We start from the raw sequence: 23,874 nt of genomic DNA on the forward strand, positions 1-23,874 counted from the left end.
CATGAAGAATGAGGACAAAGAATCGTGCAATGACATGTATTTTATTAGTATGTAAGAAAACATCAACAACGTTTAGAAATAATCTTGTAAAAATAAGGAATATTTGAGCCATATGACAAGGTAACACAGTGCATCACAGTCCATGAAGAGAGTTGCCAAGGGCCACCATAGCCCCATTGGAGACATATGACAAGGTAACACAGTGCATCTCAGTCCATGAAGAGAGTTGCCAAGGGCCACCATAGCCCCATTGGAGACATATGACAAGGTAACACAGTGCATCACAGTCCATGAAGAGAGTTGCCAAGGGCCACCATAGCCCCATTGGAGACATATGACAAGGTAACACAGTGCATCACAGTCCATGAAGAGAGTTGCCAAGGGCCACCATAGCCCCATTGGAGACATATGACAAGGTAACACAGTGCATCACAGTCCATGAAGAGAATTGTCAAGGGCCACCATAGCCCCATTGGAGACATATGACAAGGTAACACAGTGCATCACAGTCCATGAAGAGAGTTGCCAAGGGCCACCTTAGCCCCATTGGAGACATATGACAAGGTAACACAGTGTATCACAGTCCATGAAGAGAGTTGCCAAGGGCCACCATAGCCCCATTGGAGACATATGACAAGGTAAAAGAGTGCATCACAGTCCATGAAGAGAGTTGCCAAGGGCCACCATAGCCCCATTGGAGACATATGACAAGGTAACACAGTGCATCACAGTCCATGAAGAGAGTTGCCAAGGGCCACCATAGCCCCATTGGAGACATATGACAAGGTAACACAGTGCATCACAGTCCATGAAGAGAGTTGCAAAGGGCCACCATAGCCCCATTGGAGACATATGACAAGGTAAAAGAGTGCATCACAGTCCATGAAGAGAGTTGCCAAGGGCCACCATAGCCCCATTGGAGACATATGACAAGGTAACACAGTGCATCACAGTCCATGAAGAGATTTGCCAAGGGCCAGCATAGCCCCATTGGAGACATATGACAAGGTAACACAGTGCATCACAGTCCATGAAGAGAGTTGCCAAGGGCCACCATAGCCCCATTGGAGACATATGACAAGGTAACACAGTGCATCACAGTCCATGAAGAGAGTTGCCAAGGGCCACCATAGCCCCATTGGAGACATATGACAAGGAAACACAGTGCATCACAGTCCATGAAGAGAGTTGCCAAGGGCCACCATAGCCCCATTGGAGACATATGACAAGGTAAAAGAGTGCAACAGGCACAACAATAAACTTTGAAAAAGGCCAAATGGCAACAATAAAACAAAACATCAACATGTGGACGGAGGATTCTTATCTGCCACCTTGGAGCATCTCCAGATCCTCCACTTACTGTTCATCCTCTTCATCGTCCTGTGCATGTCCAGCTCCAGATTCAGGCCTTGAACTTAATCACATAATTTCACGCAGAGTCAAGTCCTGAACCCGGAGCTGGGCCTGCATGGTGTCGTTCATCCCTCTCAGGACAGCTGCGTTCCTCAACACGGGCTGCTCTACTCTTGCTATACCTTCTAGCATGAGCCATGCTGAGTCACAGCCTAAAATAAAGAATAAATTAAATATTAATGATAATTACACAACAGACGAAAAAATAAGCAAAGATACATTGTCATCATAAAGACAAATCATTCTTTACATCAATTAGTTTAAATTTATTCTTTACACATGAAATATGTTATTCAGACAGACCGAAAACATTAAAGGGACAGTTTACTCAAACATGTTGTCCCCTTTAATTGGTTTTAGATGATCCACTTATACAGCTTGAGTGTATCAAATCTTGTTAAAGGATTTACATTGTACTTACATTAGCAATTTAAATATTTTAATTATACTGTGGTAGGCACACCTATCCTTAAACATTTTGGCATTGAGGACAAGCTGTGTAAACATAGCAACCTGAAGAAATTACATTCCCACTGGGTTAGACAAGAGATAATGTATAAACATTTGTACATTAATTGTTGGATCCAAGTAGTGGTGATTGGTATATGTAGTGATATCCAATTAAAGGGACACTGAACCTAAATATTTAATTGACTGATTCAGATAGAGCATGACATTACAAATATTTAAAAATTACACATATTCTTTAAATGTTTGAATTCTATAGCTAGATTTTGAATGCAAGAATGTTGGTTTTTAGGGCAGGCCATATTTGTTTATCAACTTTGTTTGTCCCTGCTGGTTGATGGATACATTCATCCAACAATAAAGAAATGATGTCCACAATTATTTTCTATTTAAAATTAATTATAGGCATTTCTTTGTTTCAATAAAGATATCAAGAGAATGAAGAATAATTCATAAGAGTAGTAAATTATAAATTTGATTAACATTGCATGCTCTATTTGAATCACAATAGAAAATATTTACCTTCAGTGTACCTTTAAGTATCTTATAATGTTGATTTTGAATGATACTTACAGCTGTGCCTAGGAAGGACAATCCGACACCCAGGACAAAGAAGGTTGAGACAGGGGGGAGGGATGGGATTGGGTTGGGGAGGGATGGGATTGGCTTGGGGAGGAATGGGATTGGCTTGGGGAGGGATGAGCTGCTGCTCCGGGGTAGGCCGTACAGCTGGGGAGTGGGGAGTTGGGGTCTGGGCAGCTGTACGGGCCATAATACGGGGAGAGCGGCGAAGGGGGTTGTAGGGGCATTTTTTGGGAGGGGCAGGAAATGATAAATGGGAAGGGCCGGCAGGGGTCTGGGCATGGGCAGGAGTCTGGGCATGGGCAGTGGTCTGGGCATGGGCAGGGGTCTGGGCCTGGGCAGTGGTCTGGGCATGGGCAGGGGTCTGGGCATGGGCAGGGGTCTGGGCATGGGCAGGGGTCTGTGACTGGTCAGGGGACTGGGCAGGGGCGGAAACCAGATGACCAAAAGTGGTGGATCCATCTGAAAATTTAAAAAATATATATTAACATCTCATACATCATGAAATCAAATCAACGCATTTCAAATTGATTATGTTTTCAATATACTTAGAAGTGTGTTTGAATTTGTAAACAATTATGAAATGAGGATATGGTATGCAAATAGGCACTCAGATGAATATCAATTACTGTCTGTACAATTATAACATTATTATTGTGTTTTGGCCTTGAATATGCATGTGACATAATGATGGCATGAATTATACATTTTTTCAAAAAATAATATTTTCATGCTGCCTGATATAGAAAGGGGGCAGTAGTGTATTTGAACAGACAAATAATATTCCTTTTTAAAGTGCAAAAGCTGTAGACAATGAATGTCTTCAATGAAATGATTTCAAAAAAAGCAACATGTTGGAAACATGATAGATATATTTCACATACCATTAGACTCCAAGGCAGCCTCTTCCTCCTCCGTCACATATGTTAAAACAATCTCTGTAAAACATAACATGTTGTGTACACGTTAAGAACAGATATTATAACATATGTTACTGTTGTTCAAAGACACACATCAATGTTGCATTAAAGATATACACACCCAAAGTTATGATTTATATCATTTTGATGGAGCATACAAATTACATTAGATTTGTTATTCTCAATGATTCATATTTTCGATGTATTGTTTGTATTAATTTAAAAATCATAAAAGCATAGTACATAGAACATTTAAGATTTCTCATGTGTGTATCACTTGATGACTGTTGTCAAAAATGAACATGGAAGCAAACATATGCTATACATCTTCTGAATAACAAATGTGTAGACTAATAAAGTTTGAATTATTAATCTTTCAATATTAAAAGAAAATTAATATATAATCAGAAGATAAAATTATATGTTTGTTTCAAATGTTATGCTTCATCAGAATCATGCTCATAATACTGATTACCAATACACCTTCAATGACATATAAATGAGTCAATGGACTTACCAGGAGACCGCAAAGGCGGCTCTGTGTCACTGCTGGATTCCTGTGGGCTCACCACACCAACTCTCTCTATGAATGATATAGATATATATTAGTAAACACATTTGGGATATCAATAAATCACATCTGTATCGAATTTTAAGATTAATCAACTTGAAAATGTGAAGAATAGAGCAGTCATTAAACCAAAAAATGCTTGATTGAATCAAGGGGATTCTGTTAAAAATGATGTATTGAACATATGTTTAATTTCAGACTATATTGGACATCAAACTCATCTCATACGATGCTATTGCATATCTAAATATACCCATTGATCAATGTTCTTAAAAGAATACACACAAACCACATTTTGAAGAACAGCTGTTGACAAATCTAAACAAACACATGTGGCACATAGAGCCATTTGTGCAATGTACAGTAATCTTGTTTAGGACACAACACATATTTATCACAATACAAAACCAAATTGATTAGTACAAATATGTAATCATGGTGCTGTTAGAGTATGCTGATATCTATAAAGTAACTCCAACAGTGAATATGTGAATTATATATCAATATTGTTTAATCCAAAGAATGTAAAGATGAATGAATCTATTGTTTATTAAAGGGACACTAACATGATTTATTTAAATCATTGATTTCTCTGTTCAAACTTTTCAAAATGATTTAACATTGACTCCTATTATAATTTGAATGTTGCTACATTTTAATCTTAAAGGCAGATAAGCAATATTGTATTCAATAAATATTGTTTGTTGAAGGTATCCACCAATCATCAATAAAAACCCAGGTTGTTCAACCAAAATTGAGATGCAGATAAACTTACATTCTTGATTTTAAAATACATTTAGCAATAGAATATTTCACATATGATGATAGTATTATATTTAAATGTTTATTAATATTGCATACTCTATCTGAATGACAACATTAATAATTGTAGCTCAGTATCCCTTTAATATAAAATTATATTGATTTGACAATGTTGGTGTTAATGAATTCTCTACTCCATATGTTGATGTAATGAATGGGATTGAGCATGCAATTCAAATCTAATATGTTATTTAAGGATATCCGAAGAATTATTTAATTTTCATCTATTAAAGGGACATTACATATAAATATTGAACAATGTGGATTTAGTATGTAATGTTCTGTCCATGTTTCTAAGACAAATGTCAATTAAAATGAGACATACCATACTGTGACAAGCCCTGCCTTAAGGATCCAGCAGCAACATCCATATCTGTAATATATTAAATGAGGATTGCATATCATTAATACAAATCATGCCATGTTTAAAATCTTTACATTATTAGCAAATCAATTTAAAACTATTAATCCTTTGGTAGTCCCATGAGTTAATTGTTTCCTCAATTCAATTCATGATAAATATATCCTGTACTCCTATTTTCAATCAGTTTTGTTGTTTACTGTAGCTTTAATTATTTTTTGGTGTTATTTCATTCTCATTGATGGGCATATGTTATAATTTATTTGGATTCTTCTTTTTTTATTATGTATAATATTGAAAATAAGAATACTGTATTCTTCACATATATAATAATTCACATTTCATTTTGACCAACATGTATAAAGCAATGCCACTTACAGCAAAGCCATGTTAACGTGTATGCGAAATTCCATTTTCGCGATCATTGCGCAATGATTCAAAGCGGAATTACGCATCCGTCATTTGACCAACATGTATAAAGCAATGCCACTTACATCAAAGCCATGTTAACGTGTATGCGCAATTCCATTTTCGCGATCATTGCGCAATGATTCAAAGCGGAATTACGCATCCGTCATTTGACCAACATGTATAAAGCAATGCCACTTACAGCAAAGCCATGTTAACGTGTATGCGCAATTCCATTTTCGCGATCATTGCGCAATGATTCAAAGCGGAATTACGCATCCGTCATTTGACCAACATGTATAAAGCAATGCCACTTACAGCAAAGCCATGTTAACGTGTATGCGAAATTCCATTTTCGCTCTGTGATGCATATTCTGTAGAGCGCAAGACACATCATTCCTATTTCATGTGTCACTAATCTAAAATCAGATATCTAAACATCATATGTAGTGTATGTTGTGAGATCTGTATAGGTTTAGTATCTGACTATATACAATTTTTTTGATTAAAATAAAAAAATTAAGATATTATATGAAGTTGGATAATTACCTGGTTCAGATTCTCCATCTCCTCCCAGGCCACCGGACGGAGAAGCAGCTGCCCTGGCCCCCACGTCAGGACTTTCAGATCCCGCAGCTGGGAGGGAAGAAGAGGAGGCTGAGGATGGCGAGGATCTGAATCTTTTGGGGACCCGGAGATTGAGGAGCTCGCATAAAGTCACCTCATAAGGGAGTAGGTACAGTTTCCGCGGGGCCTCTCTTTTGCCACCTCTTTTACGGGCTTGTACCCAGTCCCTTATGAGGTTGACTTTTTTTGTTAACCGCAACCTCATATCTCCGAATCTCCTCATGATCTGATCCTGGGTCCTCTGGATGTCACACACCAATCTAACCGCATTGGTGATAGACTCCCAGAGGGCCTTCTTAACAGGCGCATCTGTCAACCTCCTCTTGTTCCCAAACAGCTGGGGATAAAAGTCCTTGACGGCGTGGACCAGTGCAGCGCTCTCCTCCTTGGTGAACCTGGGAGCTGACATGCCTGCTGGGTTGTCCAATAAATATATTATAATAATAATAATATAAACTGCCTGCAGGCATTAGAGAACTGACAAAGATGGCAACGTGTAATGGACTTTTATATGGTGAAGTAAACATGAGATGCACCATGGGACAAGTTATCTGTACATCTGATTGGATAAAAGTTTGAAATATTGTTAGAATGTCTGTGAGACCATCCTGACTCAAATTGTGTTTGTGTGATGAACTCTGATTGGCCGTTCCTTAATGTTTCATATCTTAGTAACTTCCTTACACATACCTCATGGTGGTGCTGTTACTTCATTTTTCATGTAGACTTATTTGTAACTCATGGGCCTGTCATGCTGATATGTGTGACGCAGATTTAATATCCGTGATCCGTTAAATATTAATGATTAAATTCTCTTTAACATGTAATACTGTCACATTATTAAATGTTGTAGACATTTCTCGGTTTAATAACGGTCTGTTTCTTTAATACAAATACACATTTAATATTGTATGTCTTTATTGTTCATAAAATCCATTTATTGACTTATTGTGAAGTATTGATATTGCTCTATTAAATGTATTTCATAATGCACATTGATTGTGTGCTATTGCGTGACATTAGACTCTAATGTTTAAAGATGCTAATCTGGTGTTTCAAGATGCGTTTCCCACGCAATATTTCTGAATGTTCAAATTCAGGTTATAAGGTCAGTAACTTGGATAATCTGTTTATAAATGTTAAACTACAGGTTTGTTTGTTATTAGTAAATAAACCTCGAGCTTGTATTTGTCTGAAGTGCTCATATACGTTATTGTGCAATGGCGTCTTTATTTTTAAATAGACATTACAACCAAACAATTGTATCAAATGATCTGTAGAGATAGAAGATTGTTTAGACTTTAAAATGTAAATCAATTTATCTTAGTATTTAGATATCCTCAACAGAAGAAATTTAAATGCACATGGTTGAGACAATAACATACGGCATCTCTGTGCATCCACCAATCTTCATCTACTGAGCCTATCTCGATATGCTTTTCAAGCAAAGTATGTCAAGATAGGAAGAGAAGTAAATACACTATTTAAATCTCTTAAAGGGACACTGTCCAAACAAATTTAGCGTTGGTGATTCAGATTGAGCATGAAATGTTAATCAACGTTATAATTTAATCCGATTCTCAAATGTTAACAATTATCTTGTTATCTTTCTTTGCAAATCAATAATGATATTTGAGATTTCGGACAATTGTTTCAAAAACCTGGGTTGTCCTTGATGATTGTTGGATAAATTAATCCACCACAAAAAACCAAGTTCAGTCCAGAGTACTGAAGCAAATAAATTATCTATTTTATGCATTATTTTTAAAGTAATGATAGCAACATCACAAGGAGCATTCATAATATGAGACAATTTTTAAAGTTGCTTAAAATAGAATACTGATTCAGAATGTATAAATCATTAATTTTTTAACTGTCTCCCTTTAAGTATATTTTTAGTTCATGTCCCTTTAAATAAACATTTCACAATAATGCTTGAAATATCAGAAACCTAGGCACCTTCCTTTTGATAAATTAGTATAACATATGAGTATATCAAATTTAGATTAACTTCTGGATTGTTTTACACACTGACTGAAATATATATTGTAAAGGAGGTATTTCGGAGTCTTCAGCTTAGAGGGACATTAAGCTATATGTTATGTATGCATTTTGGATAAGATTATAATATTTGAACAACTTTATATGTTTTGGTATTCAATCATTAGATTGTAATTATATATATTTTTGGATTAAATACATATCTACATAGGCTATTTTGATGCTGATTGTTGGTTGCACATAGATACCTTATGTAATTGACTAAGATATGTGCATTGATGTTTTTTTTTCAAAGTATATTTAAAGACTGAATGTAATTCTATAGTACTTTCTAAATATGTTTAAATTCTTTTATGAATTATTTATAAATCAATACACAATATACTTTGTGAATGTCCCTTTAAGGACAAAAACATTTGTAATGTTGATTTAACATTGTCAAAATAAACTAAAGGGGAATGAAAATTATATATAGATATGTGATGTCTAACCCAAGAGGTAAGATTTTAAAAACTACATAATATTATTAAATATAGTTAAATGACTCCACTAGAAAATCAAATCGATTAACCTGCCATCCAATAACTAGCTTGTGAAAAATATCAAGTTAAATGACCTACCATTTATAAATGTAAAAATTAAAATAATTTAGCAAATAATGTTTTGAGATACCTAAGGAAGATACAAGATCTTATAAAATTAATTTTACATTCAACAACACTGTCACTTTAATGTAATTGAACCACTTCCCCTTCTTAAAAGTGAAAACAAATAATTTTAGAGAAATTGACTACATATCCAAAATTATTTTAACATCTAAGGATTTCAAAAGAAAAGCATCGATGGATCTCACTCCCCAATGAATGTTAAAAAAAGATAGTTTAATGTAATATTCTCGGAATCAGTGGATTTTCCACAATTAATGCATTATTTGATCTTATGCATGTGCTTGTCAAATAGACAACTACCAGTCATGGGAGTCAAATTGTTTTTTATTGACAGATTATATGTATATTTATTATAATCTGTTCCAAAGAGTGTATTTAATACTAAAATGTTTATTATTACCATTTTAAAATTTAATAGTTTCTGAACCAAAAAGAAAAAAATATTCCTGGAAGTCATCAGATGCCAATCTGAAATGTAAAAAATGTTTTAAAAAAAGTTAATACACACGTAGTCAAAGATTCATAAAATACATTTACAATCATCTTGTGTCTATGCTCTAACTTTGTTCAACATTTTTTAAAGATATTTATTAATTATATTTAAAAAAAAAAAAAAAAAACATTATATTGTGTAATAAAATTAAAAAAAAAATCTGATTTTCTAATTATACATAAAAATGTATATCACATTTCAATAATATATATGTTGAACATAAATGTCATATTTCATGTCCATTCAAATACCTCTATATCAACTATAATATGTATTCCTTTTTATGATTGTGATCCCTAAATATCTAATGATGAAATATGTATGACTAATGTATGTAAGCTACCAATAATCAACATTCTTCTTGTGATTCTTAACTAGCATGCATTGGTACACCAACCTGGATAATGCATGGTCTTTGAAAGTCAATTCAGGGGTAAACAGTTGATCTTCAATAGGTGTCTTATTCATCATTTCAAAAATAGAGGACTGAAATCCAATCTAAAAATTAGAAATTCATCTAAGTGTCTGATTGTGATCCCTAAATATCTAATTTAGAACTAAATATGACTAATTATGTAAGCTACTAATATTCAACATACTTCCTGTGATTCTTAACTAGCATGCATTAGTACACCAACCTGGATAATGCATGGTCTTTGAAAGTCAATTCAGGGGTAAACAGTTGATCTTCAATAGGTGTCTTATTCATCATTTCAAAAATAGAGGACTGAAATCCAATCTAAAAATTAGAAATTCATCTAAGTGTCTGATTGTGATCCCTAAATATCTAATTTAGAACTAAATATGACTAATTATGTAAGCTACTAATATTCAACATACTTCCTGTGATTCTTAACTAGCATGCATTAGTACACCAACCTGGATAATGCATGGTCTTTGAAAGTCAATTCAGGGGTAAAAAGTTGATCTTCAATAGGTGTCTTATTCATCATTTCAAAAATAGAGGACTGAAATCCAATCTAAAAATTAGAAATTCATCTAAGTGTCTGATTGTGATCCCTAAATATCTAATTAAGAACTAAATATGACTAATGTATGTAAGCTACTAATATTCAACATTCTTCCTGTGATTCTTAACTAGCATGCATTGGTACACCAACCTGGATAATGCATGGTCTTTGAATTCATGGGTAAAAAGTTGATCTTCAATAGGTGTCTTATTCATCATTTCAAAAATAGAGGACTGTGAAATACCATCTAAAAATTTGAAAATCATCTAAGTGTCTCCAATTGGATGCCTCAACAGCCTTATTCTATTAAATAGTTGGCACTTACCATGTGAACATGTCTTTGTATGGTTTTCAAGGTCAGCAGATTTGAAAGATAATGCCAGACATGATCCCATTGGTATACTTCAATTTCAATCTTGGCTTTTTCCACTGTCAGTCTGGGCAATCTTCACTGTCAGGCTTCTAATTCTTCCCTTTCAGTCTTTAGATTAAGTCAGCTCCCTAATGGCATAAAAAAGTTTATTCAAAATTACTACAAGTGTGTGAATCCTTTCTGTAGCCCTCTCCCACCCCCCATTTCATAAGAAATTTCTGTCACTAGCTTACTGTGTAGCATCTTGTGTTATGTTCTATCAAGTGTGAAGATGAGTCATATTGAGCAGAACAAACCTCTAATGTGTGACATTGAACCATAGTCATGCTAGAGGATCCCTTTCTGAGTATTTTCATTTTAAGTAATGTGTAAACTAAATACTATTTTATAAAATGTATGCCATATGATGTATTTGTGTACAATTCATGCCAGCAACAGTCCAGACATTTATACTTACCAGCTGATGTCCTCTTTAAAAACCAGGTGGCAAAGACTCTCTACAGGACCCAATGGCCAGAGCATCACCTATATTAATAAATGAAACACATTTTTAGCATTTGATGAACAATCCTAACATGTTTGCACAATTCTCTACTTGTCATTTCCCTAGAGTTCACATCTATTGATAATACTCCAGTCTAACTTCTATTCTTTACCGTCTAAAGTTGCGGTTGATGATGTCTGCTCTGACATTGAGCCCCTCGTCCCGGAATGGCCCCTCTAGAACAGGATCATCCTCCTCATCTCTGAGGAGGTTTCTGTCCGGCCGGACGGCCTGCAGCATCCCAGCCCGCTGTGCAATATTATGCAGGACGCTACAGGCTACAACGATCTTAGCCACCTTCTTTGGGTTGTACTGGAGGGCTCCTCCCGACCTGTCCAGGCACCTGAACCTCATCTTCAGGAGCCCGAACATCCGTTCAACCACCGCCCTGGTTCTCTTATGAGCCCTATTGTAGCGCTCCTCAGACACATCAGTCGGGCTACGCAAGGGGGTAATGAGTCAAGGCCGGCTCATGTACCCAGAATCACCTATAAATTATGAACAGAACATAATTACAACAGAATCCTCAAAATAGTATTTGTAGTACAATAAAAAGTTTTGTACACGATAATCCATTAACAAATGTTTATTTTAACTTTAAAATATCTAGTTCAATATTATTCTCTTCTTCCCATTTCAGCTAAGACATGCTACATATGCGTATTTCTCCTAAATCAAGCCTTGTGTAAAATGCTAACTACATGGTTACATTACATTCTCTATCTGAGCATTTAAGGTAAGACATGCTACATATCTGCATTGAACTAAAAGACATTTGCTGAAAGAGACAATGACATGGTTAAATTGCATTAGCTAATATCTTCCCATTTCAGCTAAGACATGCTACATATGCGTATTTCTCCTAAATCAAGCCTTGTGTAAAATGCTAACTACATGGTTACATTACATTCTCTATCTGATCATTTAAGGTAAGACATGCTACATATCTGCATTGAACTAAAAGACATTTGCGGAAATAGACAATGACATGGTTAAATTGCATTCGCTAATATCTTCCCATTTCAGCTAAGACATGCTACATATGCGTATTTCTCCTAAATCAATGCTTGTGTAAAATGCTAACTACATGGTTACATTACATTCTCTATCTGAGCATTTAAGGTAAGACATGCTACATATCTGCATTGAACTAAAAGACATTTGCGGAAAGAGACAATGACATGGTTAAATTGCATTAGCTAATATCTTCCCATTTCAGCTAAGACATGCTACATATGCGTATTTCTCCTAAATCAATGCTTGTGTAAAATGCTAACTACATGGTTACATTACATTCTCTATCTGAGCATTTAAGGTAAGACATGCAACATATCTGCATTGAACTAAAAGACATTTGCGGAAAGAGACAATGACATGGTTAAATTGCATTAGCTAATATCTTCCCATTTCAGCTAAGACATGCTACATATGCGTATTTCTCCTAAATCAAGCCTTGTGTAAAATGCTAACTACATGGTTACATTACATTCTCTATCTGAGCATTTAAGGTAAGACATGCTACATATCTGCATTGAACTAAAAGACATTTGCTGAAAGAGACAATGACATGGTTAAATTGCATTAGCTAATATCTTCCCATTTCAGCTAAGACATGCTACATATGCGTATTTCTCCTAAATCAAGCCTTGTGTAAAATGCTAACTACATGGTTACATTACATTCTCTATCTGATCATTTAAGGTAAGACATGCTACATATCTGCATTGAACTAAAAGACATTTGCGGAAATAGACAATGACATGGTTAAATTGCATTCGCTAATATCTTCCCATTTCAGCTAAGACATGCTACATATGCGTATTTCTCCTAAATCAATGCTTGTGTAAAATGCTAACTACATGGTTACATTACATTCTCTATCTGAGCATTTAAGGTAAGACATGCTACATATCTGCATTGAACTAAAAGACATTTGCGGAAAGAGACAATGACATGGTTAAATTGCATTAGCTAATATCTTCCCATTTCAGCTAAGACATGCTACATATGCGTATTTCTCCTAAATCAATGCTTGTGTAAAATGCTAACTACATGGTTACATTACATTCTCTATCTGAGCATTTAAGGTAAGACATGCAACATATCTGCATTGAACTAAAAGACATTTGCGGAAAGAGACAATGACATGGTTAAATTGCATTAGCTAATATCTTCCCATTTCAGCTAAGACATGCTACATATGCGTATTTCTCCTAAATCAAGCCTTGTGTAAAATGCTAACTACATGGTTACATTACATTCTCTATCTGAGCATTTAAGGTAAGACATGCTACATATCTGCATTGAACTAAAAGACATTTGCTGAAAGAGACAATGACATGGTTAAATTGCATTAGCTAATATCTTCCCATTTCAGCTAAGACATGCTACATATGCGTATTTCTCCTAAATCAAGCCTTGTGTAAAAGGCTAACTACATGGTTAAATTACATTCTCTATCTGAGCATTTAGGGTAACACATGCTACATATGTGCATTGAACTAAAAGTAGACATTAGCGGGGGGGAAAATATATGGTTAAATTGCATCCTATAGCTGAACATTACGCTAACATTTTAAAACTACAGTGGCAATTGTCAAACTAATTAACCATGTTGTGCACAAATACTCACCAACAAGATAACCAGGGGGCATTTGTCTTTCCTCAAACTGTCTCCACAGGGACGACAGAGAGAGGATGCGGGCATCATGACAAGCCCCTCCAAAATTCGCACACACATGCATAATCCTCATCTGTGCGTCACAAACATACTGCACGTTGAGGCTATGAAAATGTTTGCGATTTCTGAAGGGCGAGTCATCAATTGGAGCACACAGCGCAATGTGGGTACAATCTATGGCTCCCAAGACATTGGGCATTTGAGCAATATCAAAGAATTCCCGCTTCAGGCGCCTCCAATCACCATCATTCTGTGGGAATCCTATGTATTGCTTACTGATACGTACCATGGCGTCCAGAAAGTTATCAAACACCCCAGAGAATGTACCTTGAGCCAGGCCATGCATGTACAGTTCTCCGGATTGAAAACTCCCGGAGGCCAGGACGTATAGACAGCTTAGCATCTTACTCATGGCGGGAACAGCAGTCCTAATTCTTAAACGTGGCTCCAAATGAGGTTTAAGAAGATCGTAAAGGCCAATGAGCTGTTCGCGATCGAGCCGATACTTATCATAAACCTCAAAGTCGCTCATGTTTTCCAAGGTGGGTCTCACCCTGTAGACACGAGGACCTCAAACCAGACGACCCCTTCGTCTCAGTCTGAGCCGCCGAGGCTGCCTGATTTGACCAACAGCTAGTTCGCCAATAGCAGCACCAGCAGCGTCTACCATGTCATCGTCATCCATCTTTCAAAACAGCGTAACAAGGTAAGCACTTGATCTGATGTGGATCACAAGTGATGCATTGGCCATGTTGTTTGGGGGATTTATAGTACAATTAGTCCAATGGTAGTGAGTTTGTAATGATTGCTGATTGTATTCACCTGTTTGTATGTGAGCGGCGCGAATGCTTTCACAGTGGGCGTTTATTTGTTGTTTGCTGAAATGTTATTTTCAAACAATGAATCTCAATGTGAAAGTGTCAAATATCACACATACAGTGCATGTTTGTAATGTTTGTTCATATGCGTAATCAATATTTCTTAAACACGATCTTATAGTAACAAGCACACGTCCAGGCTAACATGAATGAAAGTGCATAGTTGTGTATAATGTGCATCGAATGTGATCAATCAATGTTGCTGCAATATTGTTTGTAAATGATAAAGTAACAGCTGCCATCTGTAGTATTGTATACAGAGAGTGCAGAATTATTAGGCAAATGAGTATTTTGACCACATCATCCTCTTTATGCATGTTGTCTTACTCCAAGCTGTATAGGCTTGAAAGCCTACTACCAATTAAGCATATTAGGTGATGTGCATCTCTGTAATGAGAAGGGGTGTGGTCTAATGACATCAACACCCTATATCAGGTGTGCATAATTATTAGGCAACTTCCTTTCCTTTGGCAAAATGGGTCAAAAGAAGGACTTGACAGGCTCAGAAAAGTCAAAAATAGTGAGATATCTTGCAGAGGGATGCAGCACTCTTAAAATTGCAAAGCTTCTGAAGCGTGATCATCGAACAATCAAGCGTTTCATTCAAAATAGTCAACAGGGTCGCAAGAAGCGTGTGGAAAAACCAAGGCGCAAAATAACTGCCCATGAACTGAGAAAAGTCAAGCGTGCAGCTGCCAAGATGCCACTTGCCACCAGATTGGCCATATTTCAGAGCTGCAACATTACTGGAGTGCCCAAAAGCACAAGGTGTGCAATACTCAGAGACATGGCCAAGGTAAGAAAGGCTGAAAGACGACCACCACTGAACAAGACACACAAGCTGAAACGTCAAGACTGGGCCAAGAAATATCTCAAGACTGATTTTTCTAAGGTTTTATGGACTGATGAAATGAGAGTGAGTCTTGATGGGCCAGATGGATGGGCCCGTGGCTGGATTGGTAAAGGGCAGAGAGCTCCAGTCCGACTCAGACGCCAGCAAGGTGGAGGTGGAGTACTGGTTTGGGCTGGTATCATCAAAGATGAGCTTGTGGGGCCTTTTCGGGTTGAGGATCGAGTCAAGCTCAACTCCCAGTCCTACTGCCAGTTTCTGGAAGACACCTTCTTCAAGCAGTGGTACAGGAAGAAGTCTGCATCCTTCAAGAAAAACATGATTTTCATGCAGGACAATGCTCCATCACACGCGTCCAAGTACTCCACAGCGTGGCTGGCAAGAAAGGGTATAAAAGAAGAAAATCTAATGACATGGCCTCCTTGTTCACCTGATCTGAACCCCATTGAGAACCTGTGGTCCATCATCAAATGTGAGATTTACAAGGAGGGAAAACAGTACACCTCTCTGAACAGTGTCTGGGAGGCTGTGGTTGCTGCTGTACGCAATGTTGATGGTGAACAGATCAAAACACTGACAGAATCCATGGATGGCAGGCTTTTGAGTGTCCTTGCAAAGAAAGGTGGCTATATTGGTCACTGATTTGTTTTTGTTTTGTTTTTGAATGTCAGAAATGTATATTTGTGAATGTTGAGATGTTATATTGGTTTCACTGGTAAAAATAAATAATTGAAATGGGTATATATTTGTTTTTTGTTAAGTTGCCTAATAATTATGCACAGTAATAGTCACCTGCACACACAGATATCCCCCTAAAATAGCTATAACTAAAAACAAACTAAAAACTACTTCCAAAACTATTCAGCTTTGATATTAATGAGTTTTTTGGGTTCATTGAGAACATGGTTGTTGTTCAATAATAACATTAATCCTCAAAAATACAACTTGCCTAATAATTCTGCACTCCCTGTATATAAGTGATTGCCGAGCTGTCAATATTGTATGCGTCCCTTTAAAATCGCAATAATACAGAGGCAATGGACATGGGACTCCCTATACTTACCCTGTCACTTGACGCCGAGAAGGCCTTTGACAGGGTTAGATGGGCCTACCTATTCCAGACACTTTCAGCGTTTGGCGTGCCAGATCCGTTTGTCACCGCGACTAAAGCGCTGTATTCAATCCCAACGGCAGTTGTTAGGGGAGTGGGATTCTGCTCCCCTAAACTTACAATTAGCAATGGAACCAGACAGGGGTGCCCTCTCTCCCCTTTACTATTCGTTCTAGCTATCGAACCCCTGGCAATTGCAATTAGAGAATCGACATTGATTCACGGGGTCCAGATGCATGACATCCCTCAAAAGCTTGCACTCTTTGCCGATGACCTTACGGTCTTCCTCTCGGACCCAGTAGATTCTCTCCCTTCCTTGATGGCCCTTTTTAAACAATTTGGGGACATCTCCTATTATAAATTAAATGTGTCCAAGACGGAGGCTTACTCCATCAATATTCCGCAGAATGAGAGAGATGAGATCCAGCGCCTCTATTCATTCAAGTGGTCCTGCCAAGGGATCCGCCACCTGGGAGTCTTTCTCTCACATAAAAAGACTGCGGTGATCAAAGAGAATTTTGAAACACTGCTAGCAAAGGTCACCTCAGAAATTAATTCAAAGAGATATAGCGATGTTTCCTGGATGGGCAGGGTAGCAGCCCTTAAAATGATGATTCTACCAAAGCTCACCTACCTATTTCGTTGTATTCCAATACCAGTCCCGGGGGCGCTGTTGAGGAGGTTCCAGACACTCTTTAACTCATATACCTGGCACGACAAGAGACCCCGGGTGGCGGCACATATCTTGCAACAGCCAATAGAGAGAGGAGGCCTTGGCCTTCCCAGTATCAAAACATACTACGAGGCGGCTATGCTAACCCATGCTACAGCATGGGCTCAGGCCCTCCCTCCAACGAGATGGAGGGAACTGGAGCAGGCGTCGCTCCCGGCATACATCCTCTTGGAGGATCTCCTTTGGTTGCCCCAACACTGGCAAACCAAGATCCATGTCGCGAATGATATCGTGAGAGGGTGCCGAGATGCTTGGACTAAGCTGAGACACAATAAACTAGTGGCTCCACACCCCTCACCAATACACCCAATAAGAGGTCTCTTGATAGGGCTACTTGACTCAAATCTCAGCTCATGGGTTACTACGGGACTAAATTCTGTGAGAGACTTCTACAAGAACGGACAGCTACTGACCCACAAAGACATGGTAGACCTACCCACATTGTCCTCTAGACATCAATTTGACTTACTAAGACTCCGCACTCTAATGAGATCGTGGGGCTTTCTAGATGACACACTAAGAGACCTGACTGTATGGGAGACGCGGTGGACTACTAATATGCAGCTACACAAACCACTTTCGGTACACTATCATTGTCTTTTAGAGGAAGGGACTACCCCAAAAACAGTACACATGAATGCATGGGAAGAGGAACTACAAGCTACATTCCCGGCAGAAAGCTGGGACAAAGCCATTGAACTGACGAAAAAGGCGACCCACTGTATCACTATTTACGAGTTATATTTTAAAGTGATAACCAGATGGCACCTGGTGCCCACAAAATTAAGGAGACTTTTCCCAGAACATTCACAGCTGTGCTGGAGGGAGTGCGGGGAGCCGGGATCCCCCATCCATGTCTGGTGGACCTGCCCCAAGCTAGCGACTTATTGGCAGAAAATCGGTAAGATTTGTACAGAGCTGGAACTGACTCAGGCCCTGAACCCAGCCCTAGCCATCCTACACTTAGACATAGACAGGCTCCCCAAAGCTAAACAAAACCTCTTGATTTATATTCTCATGTCTGCTAAACTACTTATAGCCAGAAACTGGAAAAAGAGCCAGCCCCCCAGACTACAAAGTGTAATTGAAAACGTGAACTACCTCAAAAATATGGAAAATTATGTTGCTAGGGAGAGAAGGCAACTGAGTAATTATTGCGTTATTTGGGAACCCTGGGACTCTATGCTATCTCACGCGACCCCCAGTTCTGGAACCTAGACACTAAGGGGAGGGTAGAGAGATGAGAACACACCCTCTCCAAACACCTTTGTCTGTGGCCCATATATTGAGTTTTTGCTCCCTCCCGTATCTGAGACCTGTGATAGTAACCCAAAGCTCTACTTACCAGATAGCAAGCGGAGAGGGGTCGGGGAACCCCCTATCACATTTGGAGCCTGAGTCATAACATACCGAGTAACACTTTGCTGATTGAATGCCTCTTTTTGACTGGATTGTTGGTTTTAAGGATTACACCTTTGTAAACATATGCTATATACCTGTATACCTTTAAAATGCTCATTATACATACATAAGGTGACCTCTGTAAAAACGAGGATTCCCACACAGGAAGACGCCCCTATTCTTGTTACTTGACAGCAATATCTGAAACCTGTACATAAGAATATTCCTTTCGTACTTTGTTAAACGTTGACTTTGCTTATATTCATGTTTGAGAAAGGCTGTATGTTAAAAGTATATCCTCAATAAAAATATTTATTTAAAAAAAAAAAAAAAAAAAATCGCAATAATAATTCCGAACTTCCCGTCTGTCATCTGTAGTATTGTATATATAAGTGATTGCCGAGCTGTCAATATTGTATGCGTCCCTTTCAAATCGCAATAATAATTCAGAACTTCCCGTCTGCCATCTGTAGTATTGTATATATAAGTGATTGCCGAGCTGTCAATATTGTATGCGTCCCTTTCAAATCGCAATAATAATTCCGAACTTCCCGTCTGCCATCTGTAGTATTGTATATATAAGTGATTGCCGAGCTGTCAATATTGTATGCGTCCCTTTAAAATCGCACTAATACTGAATAACTTCCGGCTGTCATCTGTAGTATTGTGTATATATAAGTGATTGCCGAGCAGTCAATATTGTATGCGTCCCTTTCAAATAGCACTAATACTGAATAACTTCCGCCTGTCATCTGTAGTATTGTATATATAAGTGATTGCCGAGATGTCAATATTTTATGCGTCCCTTTCAAATCGCAGTAATACTGAATAACTTCCGGCTGTCATCTGTAGTATTGTATATATAAGTGATTGCCGAGATGTCAATATTGTATGCGTCCCATTCAAATGGCACTAATGCTGAATAACTTCCGGCTGTCATCTGTAGTATTATATATATAATTGATTTGCGATCTGACAATATTTATTAATTGTCCCATTGAAATCGCCCTAATAATGCTGTTCCAAACTGTTGTTTACGTATATGTTGTATTGTAGTATTGAGTGTTAAAGTTCAGAAAGGGGCGGTACAGTGGTGAATCTGTGATGTGTATGGTTGAATCTTCTAATGACGTAATCCTATTATTAACCTGCCTATGTAGTTCTGAAATCCTCATTGTGTTGTTGTATTGTACTACATTGTTATTGTGTGCTGAATAAAATATAAATGTGTGCTTTGTGGTTGCGTGATGGGTGATGCGTGTTATGTACATGTACGTATATATTGTGATTGTGTCCCACATATGCTGACTTCTATATAGCGGTCTGGCATTGTTGTTCCTTCCCATAAAGTGACATCTGTAATCTGGTGTAATGATGTTCTTGTTGTACGTAATTCCTAATGGTTTCTGGTGATGGAATCATGATGTTAAAAGTACAGTAAAATCCATATGTTGTGTTTTGTGATTCCTCGAGAGAATGTAATGTGTTTTTCCCCCATCATTTGAATGCACATGTATGAGTGAATGCTAAAAGTAATGTATGTGCATCCATGACTGATCATGTGTTAAGCCTATGTAGATATGCTGTTGCTGCAAGCATATGAGTTGAATAACTGAAATGCAATAATAAAGGTAAATGTGAATTTTTTCCCATTGTGTAGTGTTTGTGAATCCTGAAAAGTTGACATTATTTTTGTGTCCGTTTAAATGTAATATTTTTAAAACAAAAATGTTGTTACTAGTGATGTTGAATTGTAGTTGATGTAATATAAAAGTCTGAAACAATTTAATGGTGTTGTGAATATTCAAAAAGTAAAATCGATAAATCCACCATAAGGAAATAGTCATTTCTTGATCTATTTATCATAGCTGGGTCTAACGCATGAAATCATGTCTTTTCTAGCGCTGGTATTTGGAGTTTTTCTGTCTACGCTATTTGCGTGCGTTAGGGAAATGAGGGTTTCGCGTGCACAAGCACGTCTTCCCAATAGAAGTCAATGGAGGCTCTAAAATTTGTTCATTTTTTTTTTCTGAGACTGGTTTTCCTCGTAAAGTGAGTGACGTCATGAGCTTGTGTGAAAAAGTAACTAAATCGTGTTCTTTTTGTAATAAATAAATATTTTGTGTATGTCATGTGGTGTATATTGTTTGTATGCATCGATGAGTGTATGTTTGTGATAATGTTATTGGGACTCCACCCATTTCCATCCGCTGTGCCCACCTGTAGACATTGCCTTGTAAGTAGTCTTGCTCATCACGCAAGAATTTTGTGCGCTTTTTCTCCTCTAGTGATTTTTTGTAGTCACTAACAGATTTAGTAATTTTCTCCACCAAGGTCTTGTATTCTTCTAGTGGTAAACTTTGTTGAAGTGCTACTTTTGATTTTTCAACTTCATCTTTAAAGGCGGCAATCTCTCTTTGTGCAAATTCCACCGTCCAGGTAATTAAATCAAAGGAGCATTTATTTAAAATGCTCTCAAAGCGAGCACAATATTCCGGCTTATCAGCAAACAAAGTAGGCATGTAGCTGCAATACCATTTGTTTGACACTATCTTTTTCAAGCTTTTGACTCGATCTTTCTTTAGGGGGTACATTCAGGAAATCACTTGATCCAAATACCAAGGAGAAAACCATCTGTGCATCCTCTGTTGAATAGCCAAACATGTTAGATCCCTTTGTAGTATTTGCCATTTCAGTAGTCATCGCGGTGCAAGTGTTTCTATATATCAATACTGGGTTTGGTAAACCTGTTCCTGGCTGTGCAGTGAGTGCTGTGTTTCATGATACATTGTTGCAAGATTGACTTTTTACCAATTTTGAAACACTTGCTCCGCGATGACTACTGAAATGGCAAATACTACAAAGGGATCTAACACGTTTGGCTATTCAACAGAGGATGCACAGATGGTTTTCTCCTCAGTATTTGGATCAAGTGATTTCCTGAATGTACCCCCTAAAGAAAGATCGAGTAAAAAGCTTGAAAAAGATAGTGTCAAACAAATGGTATTGCATCTACATGCTGTAACTTTGACAGAATACTTCAAGCTGCAGCGAATTCCAAGAGGCTTACGGATGTCTACCAGACCTACTTTGCTGATAAGCCGGAATATTGTGCTCGCTTTGAGAGCATTTTAAATAAATGCTCCTTTGATTTAATTACCTGGACGGTGGAATTTGCACAAAGAGAGATTGCCGCCTTTAAAGATGAAGTTGAAAAATCAAAAGTAGCACTTCAACAAAGTTTACCACTAGAAGAATACAAGACCTTGGTGGAGAAAATTACTAAATCTGTTAGTGACTACAAAAAATCACTAGAGGAGAAAAAGCGCACAAAATTCTTGCGTGATGAGCAAGACTACTTACAAGGCAATGTCTACAGGTGGGCACAGCGGATGGAAATGGGTGGAGTCCCAAGGATCCGCTTTCCACGACAGAGGCGCGACAAGCGGCGCACACCGGATGATACTCAGAGTGAGTCAGAAACATTGGCATGTTTTTTAACAGAGGAGTCGGATGGCGACGCCAGAGGGGCGGTAGGAAACACTGCAAGCAATTTACCCCCAGTACAGAGCATGAAAAAAGCCAAGCAGACCCGCTGGAACAGCCGTGGAAGGGGCCAACAGAGGCAATAAGAACTGCACTAAATCCGGTGAGTGAGCCGGTCGGCTCCATTGTGAAGCAAGTGAAAGAGAGAAAATTGATCTATAGTGGGGACACTAAGGGAACACAGTTGAACGCTCACTATGACAATGTCAATATTTTGGAAAGTGTGGACATTTATGTTCAAGATGAACAACCAATTGGGAAAGTTTCTGACATGTCACCTAAAGGAATTGTTAGTGTTAAAAATGATGATATTGTACACAATATTTCAGGAATAGATTTTTCTGATAGAGAGTTGTCTTTTCTAAATAAAGGTTTATCATATTGCCCTGTGAACAAAGGTAATCTGTTTCAAATAAAACAGGAGCTACATAGATTTTTTAGATCTATAAAATTTAAGGTATTTTTTGACAAAAACACTGATAGTAGTGACACTGCTGTTCACATTGAGGATAAAGGTTTATTAACCTGTAAATCTGTTGGTTTGAAAAAAGCCAGTGGTTTCAATCCCAGTGTCACTGATAACAGTGTTAATACTTTCTTTGAACTTGTTCTCGGTGAGGTCGAGAAGTTATTTTTAAAACCAGATTACATTTTTGATAAAAATAGAGCTAAATATCAAGCTGATTCAACTTCACTGAGAGCAATTCGTGAAAAGAAAGGGTTAACTATCAATGGTGCAGATAAGGGTGGTGCCCTTGTCTTAATGAAACAGGAGTATTATGTTGATGAAATTATGCAACAATTAAATGATGATTCAGTATATGTGGAGGTTGGTTTTGATCCGACATATAAAATACAGGGTGAAATTTTTAACATTCTATCTAATGCAGTAAAGAGTGATTTAATCTCTAAGGATTTAAGTGAATATTTACAAATTAAACATACAATAAGACCTGTAATATATTGTTTACCTAAAATCCACAAAAATAAGGATCTACCACCGGGTCGACCCAATTTTACAGCCCTATGTTGTGAAATCATCTTCATATATCAGAGATACTTAAGATTTTTTAAGGAAATTAGAAAATCTTGATTTACCTTTTCAGAAAGTTATCTTATTTACTTTAGATGTATCTAGTTTGTACACATCAATAAAACATACAAGTGGCATAGCTGCTGTAATGAAGATGTTATCTAGTGACCAAAAATATAGTTCAGCTCAAATACAATTTTTTGTGAATTTATTAGAAGTCATCCTGTATGCTAACTACTCTTTATTTAAGGACACTTTCTATTTCTAGAAGAAGGGGACAGCCATGGGGTCCAATGTCGCCCCTACATATGCCAACATATTTATGATTAATTTTGAAGAGTTGTTTGTCTATGAACATCATTTATTTAAACAATATGGCGCCACCTGGTGGCGTTTCATAGATGATGTGTTTGGCATATG

The sequence above is a fragment of the Bombina bombina genome, chromosome 4 (assembly GCF_027579735.1).
Source record: "Bombina bombina isolate aBomBom1 chromosome 4, aBomBom1.pri, whole genome shotgun sequence".
Classification (NCBI taxonomy): Eukaryota; Metazoa; Chordata; class Amphibia; order Anura; family Bombinatoridae; genus Bombina; species Bombina bombina.